We start from the raw sequence: 20,058 nt of genomic DNA on the forward strand, positions 1-20,058 counted from the left end.
CTGCCTAGGAACAGTCCCCCAATGGGGCACCTAAAAATAAAAATAAAATAATAAAAAAAAACTACTGATACCAGTGGTGGAACTACAGGGCTCACAAAGGTCATATCCGTGACCACGCCCTGGAGTTCCACCGCTGGAATCGGAGGGAAGGGCCCTGGCTGGGGTTCAGGGGGGCCCTTCATGGTTTCTTGCATCGGGGCCCTGAAGGTTCTAGTTACGCCACTGCCTAGTGGTTGGTCCAGTGCCCTGCATGCACCTTTATATTACTTACACTGTCCTTTCTGCCTGGAAACTTAAGATTGTCCATAGCAACCAAAAAGTGTCCTTTTACGTTGAAAGCTGTTTTTGACCAGCTGGAAAACAGCGATAGTAAATTAGAATCACTTGCAGAATTGAGTGATAGTGATTTGTGGGGAAATCCATCATCAAACACTGAAAGTAATGACAGCTATAATTCTGCAACTGAGTAAATTTCAGCGTTTTTGATTTGATTACATTATTCAATACATTTTATTATTATTAGTTATAATTATTTATAGTTATTTATTATCATTTGTGATTTCATGTTTCAAACTTTATCATACCCGGGTTGTCTACTAGAATCTTGTTTGGACAGATTTCTTATTCCTAAGAATTACAGGTCTACAATATAAAATGCCAAATTTCTATGCAAAACAATGGACCGCTTTCAGCATAAAAAATCTGACTTAATTATACCGCCAGGGAGGTTAATAAAGGGGAGTCTGCATGCAAATAAAGTCTGCCTAGAAAAACACACTTTTCCAGACTAATGCTAGGTAAACACGGGCCGGACATGGTCTGTTCAGCAGTTACCAGCTGACTTTCAACCTGTGTGTACAGCTCCTCATGCAACAGAAGCCGGTCTCATGAATGGATTCTGTCGGATAAGCATGCTGGGAAACCGCCAGCTGATTGGCACCTGATCAGCGCTTGCAGCCAATGACTGGGCAGAGGCAGACTCCCTGTAAGCAGGGAGATCGCTGTACTAATATTGCATAGCAAGTACAGCGACCACTTACTGTAGCAGGCTTAACATCCACCCATTAAGAGGTTTCAATAATTGCACAACTCCTTCAACAGCCAGCACACTGCTTGTACCATGGTTGATGACTCTTTAAGTAGTGCGACAAGGCATTGTGTTGTTTTTAAAAACCTATTTACAGCGCCGTGCTAGCTCCACCCACCAACAAGGATCTGCCTGCATTGTCTAAGGAAAGACAAAGACCCAGCGTTCATGTTAAGGGTTTTCAAATAGGTTATGCATGCAAAAAAAAGCTAAAAGCTAATAGAGTAGAGGATAAATCAGACAGATTGGGACAAGGAGTTTCATAGGATTGGAGAGGCTCTGGAAAAGTTCTAAGGCTAAGTTGTAGATGGCTTTGTAAGTTGTTGTTAGTATTTTGAATCAAATTCGTTGGGTGAGCAGAAGCAAGTGGAGGTATTGACAGAGAGGAGTAGCAGACACAGGGCAATTGGTAATGTGGAAGAGTCTGGCAGCAGCATTCATGATGGATTAAAAAGAACGTAGTTGCAGTAGTCGAGGCAAGAGATGACCAGCGAGTGAATTAAGAGCTTTGTAGTGTCATTGGTTAGAAAGGGGCATATTTTGGAGATGTTGGAGGTTGAGGCAGCAAGATTTGGACAGTGATTGGATGTGGGGCTTAAAGGAGAGTTCAGAGTTCAGAGTCCAGGACTATACCTAGGCCCTTGGCATGCAGTTATGGGCTTATAGTTGTGCCATCGATTTTGACAAGAGAGATCAGGGGAAGGAAGTGGTGCGACATTCAGACTGATATGCTGCATCTTTTAGTGATATGCAAAGAGACTGAGAAAGTAAGTTGAGGGGTAGGAAAATAGATTTGGGTGTCGCCAGCATAGAGGTGGTATTGGAAGCCATGGGAGGCTATCAGCTGACCCAGGGAGAAGGTGTAGATTGAAAGGTCATGGGACCTAATGCTAGGTATAGGTCATGAGACCTAATGCTAGGTATAGGTCATGGGAGCTTCATAAAAAGTTTTGTTTATACCATATGCACCCCCAAACAGTTCTCATTCTTTGATTGTGGATTCTAATATAAATATATACAGATTTTTTTATTTTTTTATTGGGCATCAAAAACCACTGAAGGCTGAATGAATGAACCTGTCAGTCCAATGATTGTTTTAGTATATCATCACTGATTACGAAATGATCGGTGAACTCATGGGAACGTTACCTACCACAGGTGCTCTAGTATCCCATATATACCATTAATATTTTTAAAATAGATTTATCTGTTATATTATTATGAAATAAATGCTAGGGTAGAAGGCAGATACACACAAGGAACCCATGCATTGTTTAATATTCCAGATGATGTGATATGGAGCCAGAATCAACGTTGTCAGCTCTACAGTAAAAAACAACAATGTGCTTGAAGTTTATTTAGTACAGCAGGTGATAATCCTGCTATTGATTTAAGTAAAATGACTTGGCACACTGGAGGATGAAGGGAGATTTGTAATCAATCAAAGGCGGGGAAAGCCAGCTATAAACCATACTTCCTGGGATCAGATTGACACAGGGCTAAGTTCTCAGATGGGGAAATTAGATTTTAATAAGCAATAATCAAAAGAGCCTTCTAGGCAAAGGCAAATATACAAAGTTCATCTTATTTACAGTTGGTTAATTCTGTTCAGCCAGTTTTGGGATCTGGGCTCCCCAGCCATACTGCACAACCAGGTTTTTCCGGGTCCTGTAGCACAATGCAGTTAATGTACAAACAATTTACATGAAAAAGAAGTCAATAAAAATCTATCCTGCTGCTAAACTCCGCTCTTATCATTAGAATATGTTCCCCGAAATCCACTGAGAATCTGACACCTACAGGAGTCACGTTAAGCGCTCATTGATTCCTCCCCCTGACCTCACATCACCTCTTCAGAGCTGAATGATGGCGGCATCATTAAACCCACTTCCTGTGAGCCCAGGCTGTCAATTATGTCACATTCCCTGGCAGTGCGTCACCCAGTGAGCACTGTTCTGTACATAAGTAGGGACCACCCACAGTGAAGACAATAAAAGATTTATGATGTCCAGCTGGAAGAAACCTGCATTTTAGGCAACGCTGGCCATAGACAAATGGTATTTCGGCTGATTTGTGCTAAATTAGCTAAAATGCAAGCTGTGGGTTGCCCTGCAAGTACTACTTGGCAACAAAATTTGATTTAAAAATAACTAAGCCAGGTGGAAATTGGCTAAGTTCAGAAGTGTCAATGTATTCAAGCAGTCTTGAGTGCCAGGGCTGCTGAATACAATAGCCAGCAGTGAAAATTCCTTCATTCACAGCCAGCATGGATAGGGGATCGATTGCTTCCAGCTTTGTATGACTAGCTTAAAACTGGGCATGCAGGACTCGAGTCTCAAGCCATGTTTGGTTCTGCTGATAGCACCCAGCTTGACAATAAAAGGAGCTGAATGCAAAACAGTTGGGGTGAACAGTGACTATAGCCAGATGCAGTCACTGTTAAAGCGGAGGTCCACCCTAAAGTGGACCTTCCGCTCATCGGAACCCTCCCCCCCTCCGGTGCCACAATCGGCACCTTTCAGGGGGGAGGGGGGTGCAGTTACCTGGATAATCCAGGTAACTGCACCCACTTCCGGGATAGCTCTCTGCGGAAAGGGGCGTAACTTACGCCCCTTTCCGCAAGTGCCCGCCCCTTCCCGCAAGTGCCCCGCTGCCTGCTGGGAAACACACAGCTCCCAGAGGCAGCGGGGAGTGTCCTTATTGCGCAGCGCGATTCGCGCATGCGCAGTAGGGAACTGGGAAATGAAGCCGAAAGTCTCCATTTCCTGATTCCCATACCCAAGATGGCGGCGGCAGGACCCGACAGACGACCTAGAGATCGGCTTCGGGTGCCGACATCGCGGGCACGCTGGACAGGTAAGTGTCACTATTTTAAAAGTCAGCAGCTGCAGTATTTGTAGCTGCTGGCTTTTAAAAAAAAAAAAAAACGCGGAGTCCCGGTGGACTCCCGCTTTAACTTAATATTATTCTGATGCCCTGTACACATGACTCTGAAGGTTTTTCTGACAGAGTTCCGACGGAATTCCGCTGAAACTGTCTTGCGTACACACGATCACACCAATGTCCGACCGTCAAGAACACGGTGACATACAACACACATGACGGGATTAGAAAAAGGAAGTTCAATAGCTAGTAGCCAATAGCTTCGGTCTTGTACTTGCTTCAGAGCATGCGCCGTTTTTGGTCCGTCGGAACAGCATACAGACGAGCGGTTTTCCCGATAGGAATTGGTTACGTTGGAAATATTTAGAACATGTTCTCTTTCTAGGTCCGTCAGAATAAAAAAAAAAAAGTCTGATGAGGCATACACACAATCGGAATATACAAAGAAAAGCTTCCGTCTGACTTTTTCTGTCGGACATTCCGCTCATGTGTACGTGGCATGACAGTTGCTGGGGACAGCAGTCAGAATTTAATAGCAGTAGCAGATTCATCCATCCATGCTATATAGCTTGGATGAAAATATCTATGGATCTCTCTTGTTCAGCCTGCCAGGCTTAGGCTCCATTTGCCCCTATGCCTGATGCGCCATAATGCTTGACATGCAAAATCCCATGGTTTTCAAATGTGCCAGTTCACACCTGCATGAAGTGTCAATGGATGCTTATAGTTCGAAAAAGTACATTAGCCATGTAAAGTCACTGTAGAGAGCTGTATCTATAATCCATAGGGTACCACAGCACATCACAGCAGGCCCTCCTGCCATCAGTGGCAGGTAGAAAACAATGTACCCCTATTTAGCTTTTTCTGAGTCACCAGCTTGAAGTGGTTTTGGTACCAATAGACTTTAATGGGAGCTCGTGAAAAAACATGCGAATACATGTGAAAACACACTTATGCATTGTGTCCCCACTAGTATCTGGCTTTCTAATGGCTAAAAATAAAATTGAAAAAACGCTCAAGCCTCAGACACCTGCGAAAGTGTGGAAAAACACATGCACAAATGCAAAAAAATGACCAAAGATGCTGAGCTTGAGTATGAATGAAGCCTTAGTAAAATGTATTTTTCATATCGTATGGAGCAAAACTGGGGCTCTGCTTGAAGTGTTTTTGCCTGAGGTGTAAAGGAGGTGTCCCGGAGTTTAATAACCTTTATAAATACAGCATGATATTTATGTTAATGACACTCATCAGTGACTCCTAATAACCTTTTCATTGAGGAGGTGGACATTTTCCCACACATAATCATATTTTGTTGCCTAGACCAACACATAAATCGTGAATTCCACACTGGTTACTGGGCTCAGTACACATGTATCAAGCAGGCCTGTAGACCACTCGAATGGCCGCCTGTTTTTACATTGGTTTCCCTGGGCTGCTCAGGTTTCCTCACACAATCCAAAAGCTCACAGTTTGGCGGTGGTGGAAGTATGACTGTATGATTGCGGTATAGAGAGCAAAGTTCTCCAGAATGTTTTGGGAAAGTGTGTTGCCATTATTCAAAAAAAAAAAAAAAATTCGATTCGGACAATTGGCTGCTTTACTTAAGTGTAAAGTCGGTGAGGTGAATTGGAGGGAAGTATAGAGACAGGACATGAAAAGGTGTTTATTTTCAACATCCGGCCTTGTGCTATTTCTCTACTTCCCTGCACGTGACTGGAGGTTTGACTTGAACAATTTACATCATTTTAGTAAATCAGGCCCACAGCTTGCAACAATGTATTTGTACAGCTATACATCCTTCCATTTTTGTATTTTTATCTAATGCAGCAGTGGCTGGTAGCATATACCCATATGTGCCTGCACGTCACTTCCTCTCATGTCCCAGCAATGGTATACCTCATAGAAAGTGTTGACACCAAACCAGGCCCAATTTTAATGCCGGGGAGGATGCTGCAGGGAGAAGGTGACAATGCCGTTAGAATTTTACCAATATTGCTTCAGTGTTGTCAGCCCTCTTTAGCAAATAGTTAGACCCCTTCACACTGCTGGCGTTTTTAAAGGCGCTACAGTGCTAAAAATAGTGCCTGAAAAAATCAGCTCCATTCACTCCAGTGTGAAAGCCCGAGGGCTTTCACACTGAAGCGGTTCACTGGCAGGGCGTCACAAAAAGTCCTGCCAGAAGCTTCTTTGGAGCGATGGACCCACCGCTCCTCCACTGCTGCTCCCCATTGAAATCAATGGGGCAGCGATGCGATACTGAATAGCGCCACTAAAACGATGGTAAAGCAGCGCTAACAATACCGCCGGTGCCCAGGGCAGGATCAAAAAAATAATAAGCAAGATTTACATAAATGTAAAGATTTCGTAAAGGCAATTCTAAAAAGGAAAAAGAAAAAACACATTTGTCTGGAGTAACATTTGTAGATAAAAAAATAAAACGACAGTTACAGGAGACGATTTGTGACAAATTTCAACTTGCTAAACGCAGATTCTACCCATTACCTTATTTTCAGGGATAGTCCCAGGTTTAGAGATTTTTACTGGAAAAGAAGTTCCCTAGTTGAGTCCCTGTTTACACTGGCAGAGGACACATTTTCCAGGCGTCTGCTTTTTTTTTTTCAAAGTCTAAAGCCAGCCATCCACAGCTTGATGTTCTTTGCCTACATCAACTCTCTCCTTCAATACATTGATTCCCCTATTGACGTTAAACAGCATGCATTGGAGAATCTTTACGGATGCCAATTGCATTCACACAGAAGCGCCACTCACGGCTGCCCAAGTACCAGAACAGTTACTGCATCTGATTGTATGCAATTAGGCCTCATTCACTTGAGTGGCCAGGGGGCAGTAAAATCAGATGCTTGAGCTGTGGTTTTACCTCTTCAACTGCCCACCTGAGCAAGAGCAGGCAGCTGCTCAGGGCTGCGGCACAAATTAAACCACAGGTCGCATTTAGCCAGCAGTACTACCGTCAAACACAGCCCATTCACGTGAATGGAGCCATGTTGTTGCGGCACAGTGGTGTGGCATTTTGAGGGTTAAAGAAGGTGTTGAGGAAGTGACATATTGCCTCCTTACCACTTGTAAAACACACGTTGAAAAATGATCCACCACAGATCGCTTTTTAAAGAAGCAGCTATGTTAAGCACACTTGTGAATGAGCCCTTACTGGAATTATGATACAATAATTTTCCATTTTTTGTCAAACTGGGTGACTGGGTCAGCCAAAATTCACCAGTTTCTGCAAGATTTCAATGAAACAAGTACCAATTTCAATGATTCAGATACAGAAATGGTTGATAACAGTTAGAAATGGGAGATATCTGATGAAACGATCTGACCAAGACTGATGCAGATCAGTGATTGAACAGGCGGTACCCTGAGTTGATCCCGTTTGACCTCTTACAGGAGCACTGTAGATCTCTTAGGGTCTGCTCAAACAAGAGTGATGCCTCCATGGCGCTTTTTTGGCACGTATTTGTAGCATCCACTCAAAAAATGCACCAAAGCATTTGCTCGGATTTTGGCACTAGGCCAAGTGCATTTTGCAATGCACATTTTTGATGCCAAGATGTGTGACTGCTACCCATGTTTGGGTGTGTTTTTCTCACGTTTGCCGAAACGTGGGCAAAAACACCCTGAGATGTGAACGGGGCCTTAATTAGGTCATATATATTTGCTAATGAGTGGTGGAACACCAAGGTCAACACGTTCGGATGGCACTGCTGCACAACTCTAACACTTTATATTACATCATGGACATTTAAGTATTGATTTTTTTTGTTTGGTGGATGATTTATTGCCTTCATTTACTTTTATTGCTGTGGTTATATATTAATTCATTTTAGTCATGTTTTTGTGGATTTAAAGGGACGGCGCAACACTATTCATTGATATCTACAGTATATGTCTTGTATTCAGATATATATAAATGCAGCTGTCTTAAGATAAATTTTTTTTTTTATTATTGGCAATTCACTTCCCTACACTTATGACAGACTTACTGGGGTTGATTTACTAAAGGCAAATCAAATCGAATCAAATCAGTGAACTTTCTCCAGAGCTTAGTAAATGAGCAGAAGCTTAGCTAACAGGCTGTGAAGCCACAAGGCTTAGTGAAGATGCTGGTGTTCTATCAAATTACTGCTACCTGTCAGATCATGTAACGGAAGTGAAGTTCCGACAAAAAAAACACTTACTGCACATGCCTTGTGTGTTCCACGGTGCTATGCATTCCAAACACTTCATGGTCTGACGGGTAGCAGTAATCTGATAGAACACACATGAGGACATCTTACTACACCCAGCTACGTCTTGAATTTGAGTAATTTTAGCAATAAAATGAGCGTATATAAATAAATATAATATATTGATATCTGTGATGCAGTTTGGATGTTTAATTTTGAAAGCCTAAAGGTTTAGCGCTAAGCAGTGCGGGGTGTACTAACATGGCCGCCGCCACCTTCCTACTGCTGGAATCCAGCTTTTTTCAAAATGTAACATCAAAAGGAGCCTTTCAGATGTCAACATACTATATTTATTTATATATACGCTCACTTTAGTGTTAAAATGATTCTGACTCAAGACTCAAGATGTAGCTGGGTGTAGTAAGATGTCCGCATGTGTGTTCTATCAGATTCCCGCTACCCGTCAGCTAATGACGTTTTTGGAACCCATAACGTCGTGGAACGCATATTGGAACGCATAGCACAGTAAGTATTTTTTGGTCAAAACGTCACTTCCATTACACAATCTGATGGGTAGCGGTAATCTGATAGAACATTGACGCCTGCACCCAACGCCGATTGACGAATCAGCTAGAGGTGCCGACACCATGGGATTCCGAAACCAAGTAGCTGCTGACTTTAAATGTTTATTTTTACAGGCTGGAATTCTGCTTTAAAGAGGAAGTAAACCCTGATGGGTTTACTTCCTCTTTTTTTCCCTGCAAAGGTAAAGCATAATGGACTACTATGCATCGCATAGTAGCTCATTATGTGTCACTTACCTGACACAGGAGCCAGCGAAGTCGCCGCTGATCCCTGTAGTCCGCCGCGTCCATCTTGCTGGTGGCGTCTCGCAGCTCCGACCAATGACAGCGGCGCAACCGCGATGACGTCACTCCCGCGCATGCGCACAGGAGTCGCGCCTCGCAGCTCCGTTGCTGTCATACGGCGAAGCCGCGATGACGTCACTCCCGCGCATGCGCACGGGAGTCGACAAATTTGGCAAATCCATTCTTGGATTTGCCGCATTTAGTGCGCCTGCGCGCCGCTGTCTACGGCGCATGCCATTTTCGGGCAAATATCTCCTAAACCATATAGGTTTAGGAGATATTGCTTGGACCTACAGGTAAGCCTTAATCTAGGCTTACCTATAGGTCCAAGTTGTTTGGAAGGGTTTACTTCCTCTTTAAGCTTTGACAGAAAAAAAGCTGGAAGCCGATTGCTTTCTATGCAGAGCTGCACCAGAGTTTGCACTCTCCAGTTTTAGTAAATCAATCCCTTTGTGTCCAGAGACGGCGGTTCTGGATGTGGCTAGTTGTCCGTACATAGCACCAATTCAGGCTGTGTCCAGGTGTGGAGTTTAGCTACATCTGAATTCAGCTGCCCCCTCCAAATTGCCCATCTGAATAAAGCCTTAGAAAGCTGTTACTAGAAGTGGTGACCACATGTGAAGATTTTTCTTCTATTCCTGTCCCGGTGACAACTCAAACAGTTTGGATTCTCCTTTACTGTCAGCCTCAGTGACAGAAGTCCCCAGGACAAATAGAGATAATGAATAATCTCCTTAATGGGCAGTAATAGGCCACCTACAGAGGTTCTAATCCCCCACCACAAAAAAATAAATAAAATAAAAGAGTTTCAGCTTTAGGTTAATGAAATCTTGTAAACATGTTGTCATCTGATGTTTTACAGTCCCTGCTAGTTGTCTATGCTATGCACAGTGGTGTGTCACACCTCTGATTGTCAGGGACGAAGGGTTAAGCCTGGGTGATCAGAGGTGTCACCTCCCTGGGTGGGGTATGGGAGTAGCTGGGGCAGTGACAGGGGTTTGGTCGGACCCGTGATCTGGAACAGCCTGAAACAGGAAAGAGCACACATATGCCATTTGGAATGTATGACGCAAACTCCAGCCTTGAAACAAAGAAAAGGAAACAAGTCTCCTGGCTGAGCAGCCCAGAGCACACACAGCCCTCACTGAGCCATATTCATGAGCAGCTGCACTCACATTCTACAGCCCGAGCGGGTGGAGGTGTTTGCTCTATGGGTGTGAATAATAACAACAGCTTTAGAAGCAGGAACAGCCCTGTTTACAAATACATGAAAGCTGCCAGTCCTGGATGGTGTGACTAAGGTCCCCATCACACCAGGAACCATTCATTTCTTCATTAAAAACAATTATGGGCGCACAAGTCCTATTAACCTGGATTGCCTAATTGTCGCAAAATTATAAAAGTCATCATAATAATACCGATACACTAAATGTAGCAAAACATGCGCTACAACCGCCTCAATTAAAAGCTCAACCTATCTGGTTTTTTTTGCCAACAACCAAAATTGTAACTGGGGAAAAAAAACAAAAACAAACAAAAAAAACAAACACAAAACAAAAAAACAAAAACAAAAAACACAAAAACATTAGCTGTCAGTTTACTGAATAATTTCAACATTCTTTCAGACAAAATTCTGGACTGAAAATTTAGGATGCTCTTGGCTGAAAACCAAAATATATGGAGTGTATATATTATTTGTTATAGTATATATATATATATATATATATATATATATATATATATATATATATATATATATATATATATATATATACATACAACTGAAGCGCCATACACTGGTAAAAGGTCTAGATATGACTTTATTCCAATAAAATTCAGGGGGACCATCCATATTTTTGGTCCCCCTTAACTTTTTTTTTTGGAATAAAGTAAAATCTGGGCAGTGGTGTGGCACTTCAATTTATATTTTAGACTATTGTATTCTGACAGCCACAGCACCTACAGCTGTCAGAATATCTGAACATTGCCTGCATCTGATTGGGTGTAGGTGCTGTTTGGGTGATGATTTTCCACCCGAACTCCTTCAACAAAAATTGGTAAAAAAATTTACTTTTGTCGAGTCAGGTGGTGCCGACAGGCCCACCCACAGAAGGAATTTCAGCTGATTCAGCGGTAATTGATGCGTTTACGGCCAGCTTATCTAATCAGGATGGAGTAGAGCAGTGGAAATGTTAAATACAGAATCAGCCTAATTGCTTATTTCACAAAGCCACCTTCTTTGCATTCTAGGAAGAATGGACGTACATACATGTAAAAGGATACAGTTCATTCCACACAACAAAAGCATATACAGAGTTCACCCTGAACAATCAGAGGTGTCACAACTGCCAGTGTAAAGCATATCACTATGGAAGCCTCAGTGACTGATCTCACATATAACGTCCAGTCCAAGATAAATAAAGAGGACTGAACACCTGTGAGCAATGGCGGACGGGAATAAATAGGTGCAAGTGCCAGAAAGTGCAGCCAGGTGATGGGATTCCGCCATTGCTTCTGATGAGAAACCTATCCTGAGACAACTACAGAAACTGCCACTGATTATTATTATTATACAGGTTTTATATAGCGCCAACAGTTTGCACAGCGCTTTACAACATGCTGATCTCTCTTTCTTAAAATGCTAGTTACCTGGCTGCCATGCTGATCCTGGCACGACATTATTTCTTGTAGGCTGACCCATAGCAAATAAGCATGCAATCCATTCTCAATTCACTATGGTTGGAAAGCCATAGCCAGCCAGGCAGCTAGCATTTTCTCAACTTTCAGCAATGGCATCCTCCACATTGCACTCAGCTCCTGGTCCTGGAGGCCAATTAACACTGTAGAAGTCCAGCAATGCCAAAGCTGACTGTACTCCTGTGAATGCCAATGAAAGCGGCCATAAGTCCTGGAAGTTGAGCAACTAGAAGATGTCAGCAGCCGGCAGGGAGATCCAGGACATCGCATTGCTGGAGCCAAGGCGAGTATAGTTCCGCTTTAAAATGCATGTGTCCAACATAACCATATCCCCATGATAGAAACGATGCCTGTTCCCATCTCAGCGCTGTCTGTTTTTTGCTGCATGTTAGCGCATCGAGTGGCCCATAGAGGTCAATGGCAAAGCATCAAAATGCATTCAACATGCATTTTATTACTTTGGCAACAGGTATTAACAAGAGTTGGCCAATGGCAGTTAACTCTATTCACTGCATTTTCCTGCATTTTAATTCAGGACAAGCCCCCACCTCCAAGCAACCTCTACTTTACCTGAATTTTTGTTTTTAAAAAAAAAAAGCAGATTATACAAAAACACATCAAGAAACACACAAAATAATGCAGGAAAATTCAAACGCAAAAGGAGTGAACCTCGCCAAAGTGTTATGGTATGGAATCCCCATCCTCCAGCATTGGCATTTGCCATTTAAAAGCCCTATTGCTGCCATCTAGCCTACTCCAACATCATTCAGATGTAACCCTGATTTGGTCCACGGCCCACTGGCTTCAATGTGTCTCATGGCTGGAGGTGTAGCTTTGCCTAAAAAGCCAAAGCGCAACAGAAGAAAGAAAGTTTGTTTAACCCCATTCCAGTCCACAGTAGGGCATTTTCCTGGTCAGCCCTTTAAAAAGTCCAGGGCTTACTTAGCAGTACAGAGCAATGAGCAGTGGTATGTACCAACCCAGAGATTAGTAAGTAGTAGTATGTACTAAGCCAGAGATCAGTGGCATGTACTAAGCCAGAGATCAGTGGCATGTACTAAGCCAGAGATCAGTGGCATGTACTAAGCCAGAGATCAGTGGCATGTACTAACCCAGAGATTATTAAGCAGTGGTATGTACCAATCCAGAGATCAGTGGTATGTACCAATCCAGAGATCAATACCCCAGATGCTTGTACTGCTGGGAAAAGGCATTTTCCCATCTCCTGTATGTGTGAAAGGAAAATGATTCAGTGCTTCTGTTTTCAGGGGAATGAAAAGGACTGGGACCACACTCCGATCACTGGGACCACACTCCGATCACTGGGACCAGTGTGGTCTGTATACAGTGCAGGCTCTGTACTCCTTGTAGCAGTTCTATGGCCACATTTGCTCCCACCGCTGCCCCGATCATGGCAGAGTGAAGGGCAGGCTGAGGACAAAGTCTGCTTATTTTAGTCATGACAACACTCCGACAACCCTACAACGGGAAAGTGATCAGCAGAACCAGGGCAATGATTAATAAATAAGGGCAGACAGCAACACTAATGTACAAGTCATGTAACCCATTGCAGCCCAACTAAAACAGTATGGAGCACTCAAAGCAGTAGAGGATCAAATTCTGATTGGTCCATTGAATCTCACTATTATGCTGTGACCTATAATGGTATAAGCTCCACAGAACCACAAAATCTTACAGCGAAAACTTTTTACTCAAATCCAAAAGACTGTACAAAACTCTTCAATTAAATGCAGTAACTCATGCACCCACTTATCAATCAACTGGTCATACCCTATACCAGTGATGGTGAACCTTGGCACCCCGGATGTTTTGGAACTACATTTCCCACGATGTTCATGGACTCTGCAATGTAGTGGAGCATCATGGGAAATGTAGTTCCAAAACGTCTGGGGTGCCAAGGTTCGCCATCACTGCCCTATACAATCTGATTTAAGTTGACCATACACTATACAATCTGTACATCATCTGCTATCATAAAGTAGAGCAGGGGCTTGTTTGATTGGATACAAATAGAATGGACTGTTTAGATTTGTCCTCATATTACACAGTTTTGGTAAACCTAAAGGAGATTGTGTAAAGATTGGGAAATCTAGAGCTGGCCTCACATAGTACAAACTAAGTAATATGAGGACAAACCTAAACAATCTGTACAACAAACACTGACTGGTGTGAGATGTAGAGGTGGTGTGAAGAATGGATACAAAGGATCACACTGGGATTTTTATTACTTTATTTTGTCACAAAATGTCATCCAGCTCTATACACTGCAATGTGCTGCACAGAAATACTACCGACTCCCCTTTGTAGCATTATCCCAGCATATTGGTGGGACTGAAACAATAAAGACAAAGTGTCCCGTCTATGAGTTCATCAATGGTGCCCAACCAGGCTGGTGTGAGCAAAGAGATCCATACTGAAGATGACAGATACCGACTGAGAAGAAACATGCCCTGACTCACAGTAACCAATCAGAAATCAGCTGTCTTCACCCCCAACAGCCAGAAATCCAATTGTTATTATTGGTCACCATGGACTGCCACACACCACCCGCTTCCTCCACTAGATAGGAGTCCCAAAGGTGTCACTACCCATACATACAATAGAAAGAATCTCCTCTCCCCAGAATTAAAGGTCCTACACAGCTGTACACACACCGGAGTCTCCCCATATCAGCCTGTACATGGAAATGAATATGTGTACTGATAACATTCCAAGGTACACTGTCACCAGGACCGTCCACAGACTGGCGTTCAACTCTGACACACTAACACTTTGGAAATTATACTATTATTATTACTACTACACTATTATATTATTTCACAGCTGAGAATAATGCATTATACACATAATATAAATATATTATTATTTATGTTATGTGTATAATGCATTATTGTTTGTCTCAATTGTGGAAAAAGTTAATATTGTAATATTATTACTACTACTACAGATAATAAGAATAATATTTTTTTTCACAAAAGGAGAATAGCAATAATGTATTATATAAATGTTATTATTCTTTATTTATTTATTTATATAATGCATTCTTGTAATTCTCATTTTTGAAAGCTGTATTATCTGTAGTAGTAGTAATAATAAAAAAAATGTAAAATGATTAAAAAGACAAATAATAATAATAATAATGGCATAACAAAAATAATAAGAACAAAAATGATTAAAACAACATTATAATAATATTATTGCAGAAGTGACATCAGAGAAGTGAGGTCAGAGGACGATGACATTACGTGGTCAGTGATAGAGGAACTTTCATACCCCCCCCCCCTCCCCCCCAGGTCCTGGATGTCAGGACAGAAAGGTGATGAAGAATTGGAATATAAAGCAGCTCTGCCAGGACCCACCATGGTGCCCACATCTGTCCTGCTGGTCCGTCCAATAACTCCAATTGTAGTAATGTGATGGATGATATATAGAATCGGCGGTTTGGTGTATGATATAGTAATATATAATAGTGGCGGTGTTTGGGGTTAGGACTGATCTAGAGATGTGTTGGTGGTGAAGTTGATCCCTGGATCCATCACACAGGACATCCCCATACAAAGTGTCCTCCACTCATCATCACTCTGAGTGTGGAGGGTGCAGAGCATTGCACGAAGTGATCGGGACCACTGGCAGAGGTAAAGGTAGGTGGCAGTAAAGGCAGGTAGAAGAGGTAGGTAGGTGATGGTAGGTGTCAGTGGGGTCCGGTGTCCTGAGTGTGTAGAGAGCTCAGTCCCGGGACCGGATCGGTGCCAATATAACTCCATCCACAGCGGAGAGATCCCCTGAGAGTCCAGCAGAGCGGGGTACGGGGAAGGGAGGGGAAGGTGCGGGGAAGGGACGGGGGAAGGTGCGGGACTTACTGTTCGGAGCTCCTCCTGGGTGAGGACGGCGCGGATCCCGGAGCGGTGTGATTGCGGAGACGGTCGGGGCTCATTGCACTGCCAGGATGGGAGGTCTGAGCAGCGGCACTCAGCCGGCAGGGTGGGGCAGGGCCGGGCACGCCCATTGGGTGGAGGATGGAGCTGGGTGGAGGCTGGGACCAGTCAACATTGACACTTTATAAATATATATTTACACAACGCCGCTGGCCAATCCCCTCCCTCCCTCCCCTCCCCCTTCTCTCCTCCGATCTGTTCTCTCCACTGCACACTGTACAACCAGGGGGACTACAGATCACAGCAACACCCCCCATACCAGAACATACTGCCCTAAACACTGTACAACCAGGGGGGACTACAGATCCCAGCAACACCCCCCCATACCAGAACATACGGCCCTACACACTGTACAACCAGGGGGGACTACAGATCCCAGCAACACCCCCCCATACCAGAACATACGGCCCTACACACTGTACAACCAGGGGGGACTACAGATCCCAGCAACACCCTACCCCCCCATACCAGAACACACTGCCCTATACACACTGTACAACCAGGGGGGACTACAGATCCCAGCAACACCCTACCCCCCCCCCCCCCCATACCAGAACACACTGCCCTACACACTGTACAACCAGGGGGGACTACAGATCCAAGCAACACCCCCCCCCCCATACCAGAACATACTGCCCTATACACTGTACAACCAGGGGGACTACAGATCACAGCAACACCCCCCATACCAGAACATACTGCCCTAAACACTGTACAACCAGGGGGGACTACAGATCCCAGCAACACCCCCCCCCCCATACCAGAACACACTGCCCTACACACTGTACAACCAGGGGGACTACAGATCCCAGCAACACCCCCCCATACCAGAACATACGGCCCTACACACTGTACAACCAGGGGGGACTACAGATCCCAGCAACACCCTACCCCCCCATACCAGAACACACTGCCCTACACACTGTACAACCAGGGGGGACTACAGATCCCAGCAACACCCTACCCCCCCCCATACCAGAACACACTGCCCTACACACTGTACAACCAGGGGGGACTACAGATCCAAGCAACACCCCCCCCCCATACCAGAACATACTGCCCTATACACTGTACAACCAGGGGGACTACAGATCACAGCAACACCCCCCATACCAGAACATACTGCCCTAAACACTGTACAACCAGGGGGGACTACAGATCCCAGCAACACCCCCCCCCCCATACCAGAACACACTGCCCTACACACTGTACAACCAGGGGGACTACAGATCCCAGCAACACCCCCCCATACCAGAACATACTGGCCCACACACTGTACAACCAGGGGGACTACAGATCCCAGAAACACCCCCCCCCCCATTCAAGAACACACTGCCCTATACACACACTGTACAACCAGGGGGACTACAGATCCCAGCAACACCCCCATACCAGAACACACTGCCCCACACACTGTACAACCAGGGAGGACTACAGATCCCAGCAACACCCCCCCCCCCATACCAGAACACACTGCCCCACACACTGCACAACCAGGGGGGACTACAGATCCCAGCAACACCCCCCCATACTAGAAAACACTGCCCTACACACTGTACAGCCAGTGGGGACTACAGATCACAGCAAAACCTCCCCCACATACCAGAACACACTGCCCTATACACACTGTACAACCAGGGGGGACTACAGATCCCAGCAACACTCCCCCCATACCAGAACACACTGCCCTACACACTGTACAACCAGGGGGACTACAGATCCCAGAAACACCCCCCCCCCCATTCAAGAACACACTGCCCTATACACACACTGTACAACCAGGGGGACTACAGATCCCAGCAACACCCCCCATACCAGAACACACTGCCCAACACACTGTACAACCAGGGAGGACTACAGATCCCAGCAACACCCCCCCCCCATACCAGAACACACTGCCCCACACACTGTACAACCAGGGGGGACTACAGATCCCAGCAACACCCCCCATACTAGAACACACTGCCCTACACACTGTACAGCCAGTGGGGACTACAGATCACAGCAAAACCTCCCCCCATACCAGAACACACTGCCCTATACACACGGTACAACCAGGGGGGACTACAGATCCCAGCAACACCCCCCCCCCCATACCAGAACACACTGCCCTACACACTGTACAACCAGGGGGACTACAGATCCCAGCAACACCCCCCCCATACCAGAACATACTGCCCTACACACTGTACAACCAGGGGGACTACAGATCCCAGAAACACCCCCCCCCCATTCAAGAACACACTGCCCTATACACACACTGTACAACCAGGGGGACTACAGATCCCAGCAACACCCCCCATACCAGAACACACTGCCCCCAGGCATGTACTGGCCATCGGGACTACCAGGAGTTTCCCGGTGGGCCGATGGCTCAGTGGGCCACTCTGATGTAAGGGGGCTGGTGTTGGGCCACTCTGATGTAAGGGGGCTGGTGATGGGCCACTCTGATGTAAGGGGGCTGGTGATGGGCCACTCTGATGAAAGGGGACTGGTGTTGGGCCACTCTCATGTAAGGGGGCTGGTGATGGGCCACTCTGATGTAAGGGGGCTGGTGATGGGACACTTTGATGAAATGGGGCTGCTCATGGGACACTCTGATGTAAGGGGTGCTGATGGGACACTCTGATGTAAGGGGTGCTGATGGGATGCTCTGATGTAAGGGGGCTGGTGATGGGACGCTCTGATGTAAGGGAGTGCTGATGGGACACTCAAAATGTAAGTGGACCGGTCTGGATGAAGTCCAGGGCCAAATATCGGTCCCAGTCCAGCCCTGACTGCCCCACACACTGTACAACCAGGGAGGACTACAGATCCCAGCAAGACCCCCCATACCAGAACACACTGCCCCACACACTGTACAACCAGGGGGGACTAAAGAGCCCAGCAACACCCCCCATACCAGAACACACTGCCCTACACACTGTACAGCCAGGGGGGACTACAGATCACAGCAAAACCTCCCCCCCATACCAGAACACACTGCCCTATACACACTGTACAACCAGGGGGGACTACAGATCCCAGCAACCCCCCCCCCCCCATACCAGAACACACTGCCCTACACACTGTACAGCCAGGGGGGACTACAGATCCCAGCAACACCCCCCCATACTAGAACATACGGCCCTACACACTGTACAACCAGGGGGGACTACAGATCCCAGCAACACCCTCCCCCCCATACCAGAACACACTACCTTACACACTGTACAACCAGGGGGGGGGGGGCTACAGATCCCAGAAATAACCCTCCCCCTCCATACCAGAATACACTGCCCTACAAACGGTACAACCAGGGGGCACTACAGATCCTAGCAACCCCCCCATACCAGAACACACTGCCCTATACACACTGTAGAACCAGGGGGACTACAGATCCGAGCAATACCCCCCCCCCCCCCATACCAGAACACATTGCCCTACACACTGTACAGCCAGGGGGGACTACAGATCCCAGCAACACCTCCCCCCCATACCGGAACACACTGCCCTATACACACTGTACAACCAGGGGGCACTACAGATCCCAGCAACACCCCCCCCCCCCATACCAGAACACAATGCCCTACACACTGTACAACCAGGGGCCACTACAGATCCCAGCAACACCCAAGTGATCTGTGTGGTGTGCATAACCCTGGCACAGATCACATACTCCTGGCATAATTGGGGGAGTTATAGAGTGGGGGGGGGGCACTTTTTACCTCTCTCCTGGAACCAGTCATTTTATTAGAAAACAATAGAAGTGAGCACCAGTAATAGAGGACATGCTATACATAAATGAGTGTGCTGTCTCTTTAAAAAGTATTGTTATCAAACACAACACCTATGTGCAATGTGATAATACTATATCAACATTTTCACATAAGAATAAGTCTGTGTGAAATAGTCCACATCAACCATGTAAAGTGCAAAAAGTTCTATACAGGTGGACAACAAGTGCCAGCAATCCTTAATGCAATTCCTTGTGATCCTTCACCAACACACTATAAGTGCTTATCGGACCCCCAGAAAAGAGGTGTAAAGCGCTTTCCACCAGCTGCTCTGGGACAGCACACTCAATAATGTATACCAAGTTCTATGGATAATATCTTATTTGTAGTGCAGCATCTTTTATTTTAGGTCAAAGTTTTATTTTGAGTGTTACTTTTGGCACTGAGTACTTTGTTAATTGTTTTATTTTTCAATATAGGACATGACAAGAGCCGCGGCCATCATCAGTGTTGGAGCAAGGTGTGTGTGTCAGTGTATATGTGAGTGGTGGTATCAGTATATATGTAGGTGGTGGTGTCAGTATATATGTAGGTGGTGGTGGTATCAGTATATATGTGAGTGGTGGTATCAGTATATATGTAGGTGGTGTTATCAGTATATAT

General features: G+C 45.3%; 1 protein-coding gene across 1 annotated transcript in view; it reads right to left on the reverse strand.

Moving 5' to 3' along the window:
- The window catches only part of KLF3 (KLF transcription factor 3), an 84,176-nt gene extending 68,441 nt beyond the window's left edge, over window positions 1–15,735 (reverse strand). Inside the window, exon 1 of the mRNA XM_077477643.1 lies at window positions 15,605–15,735. The gene's annotated coding sequence lies outside the window, so the exon portion shown is untranslated. The remainder of the gene's footprint in view (window positions 1–15,604) is intronic.
- Between the last annotated feature and the right edge of the window lie 4,323 nt (window positions 15,736–20,058).

Source organism: Lithobates pipiens, unplaced genomic scaffold (assembly GCF_037356315.1).
Source record: "Lithobates pipiens isolate NorthernLeopardFrog02 unplaced genomic scaffold, aLitPip1_a1.2 Scaffold_13, whole genome shotgun sequence".
Taxonomy (NCBI): domain Eukaryota; kingdom Metazoa; phylum Chordata; class Amphibia; order Anura; family Ranidae; genus Lithobates; species Lithobates pipiens.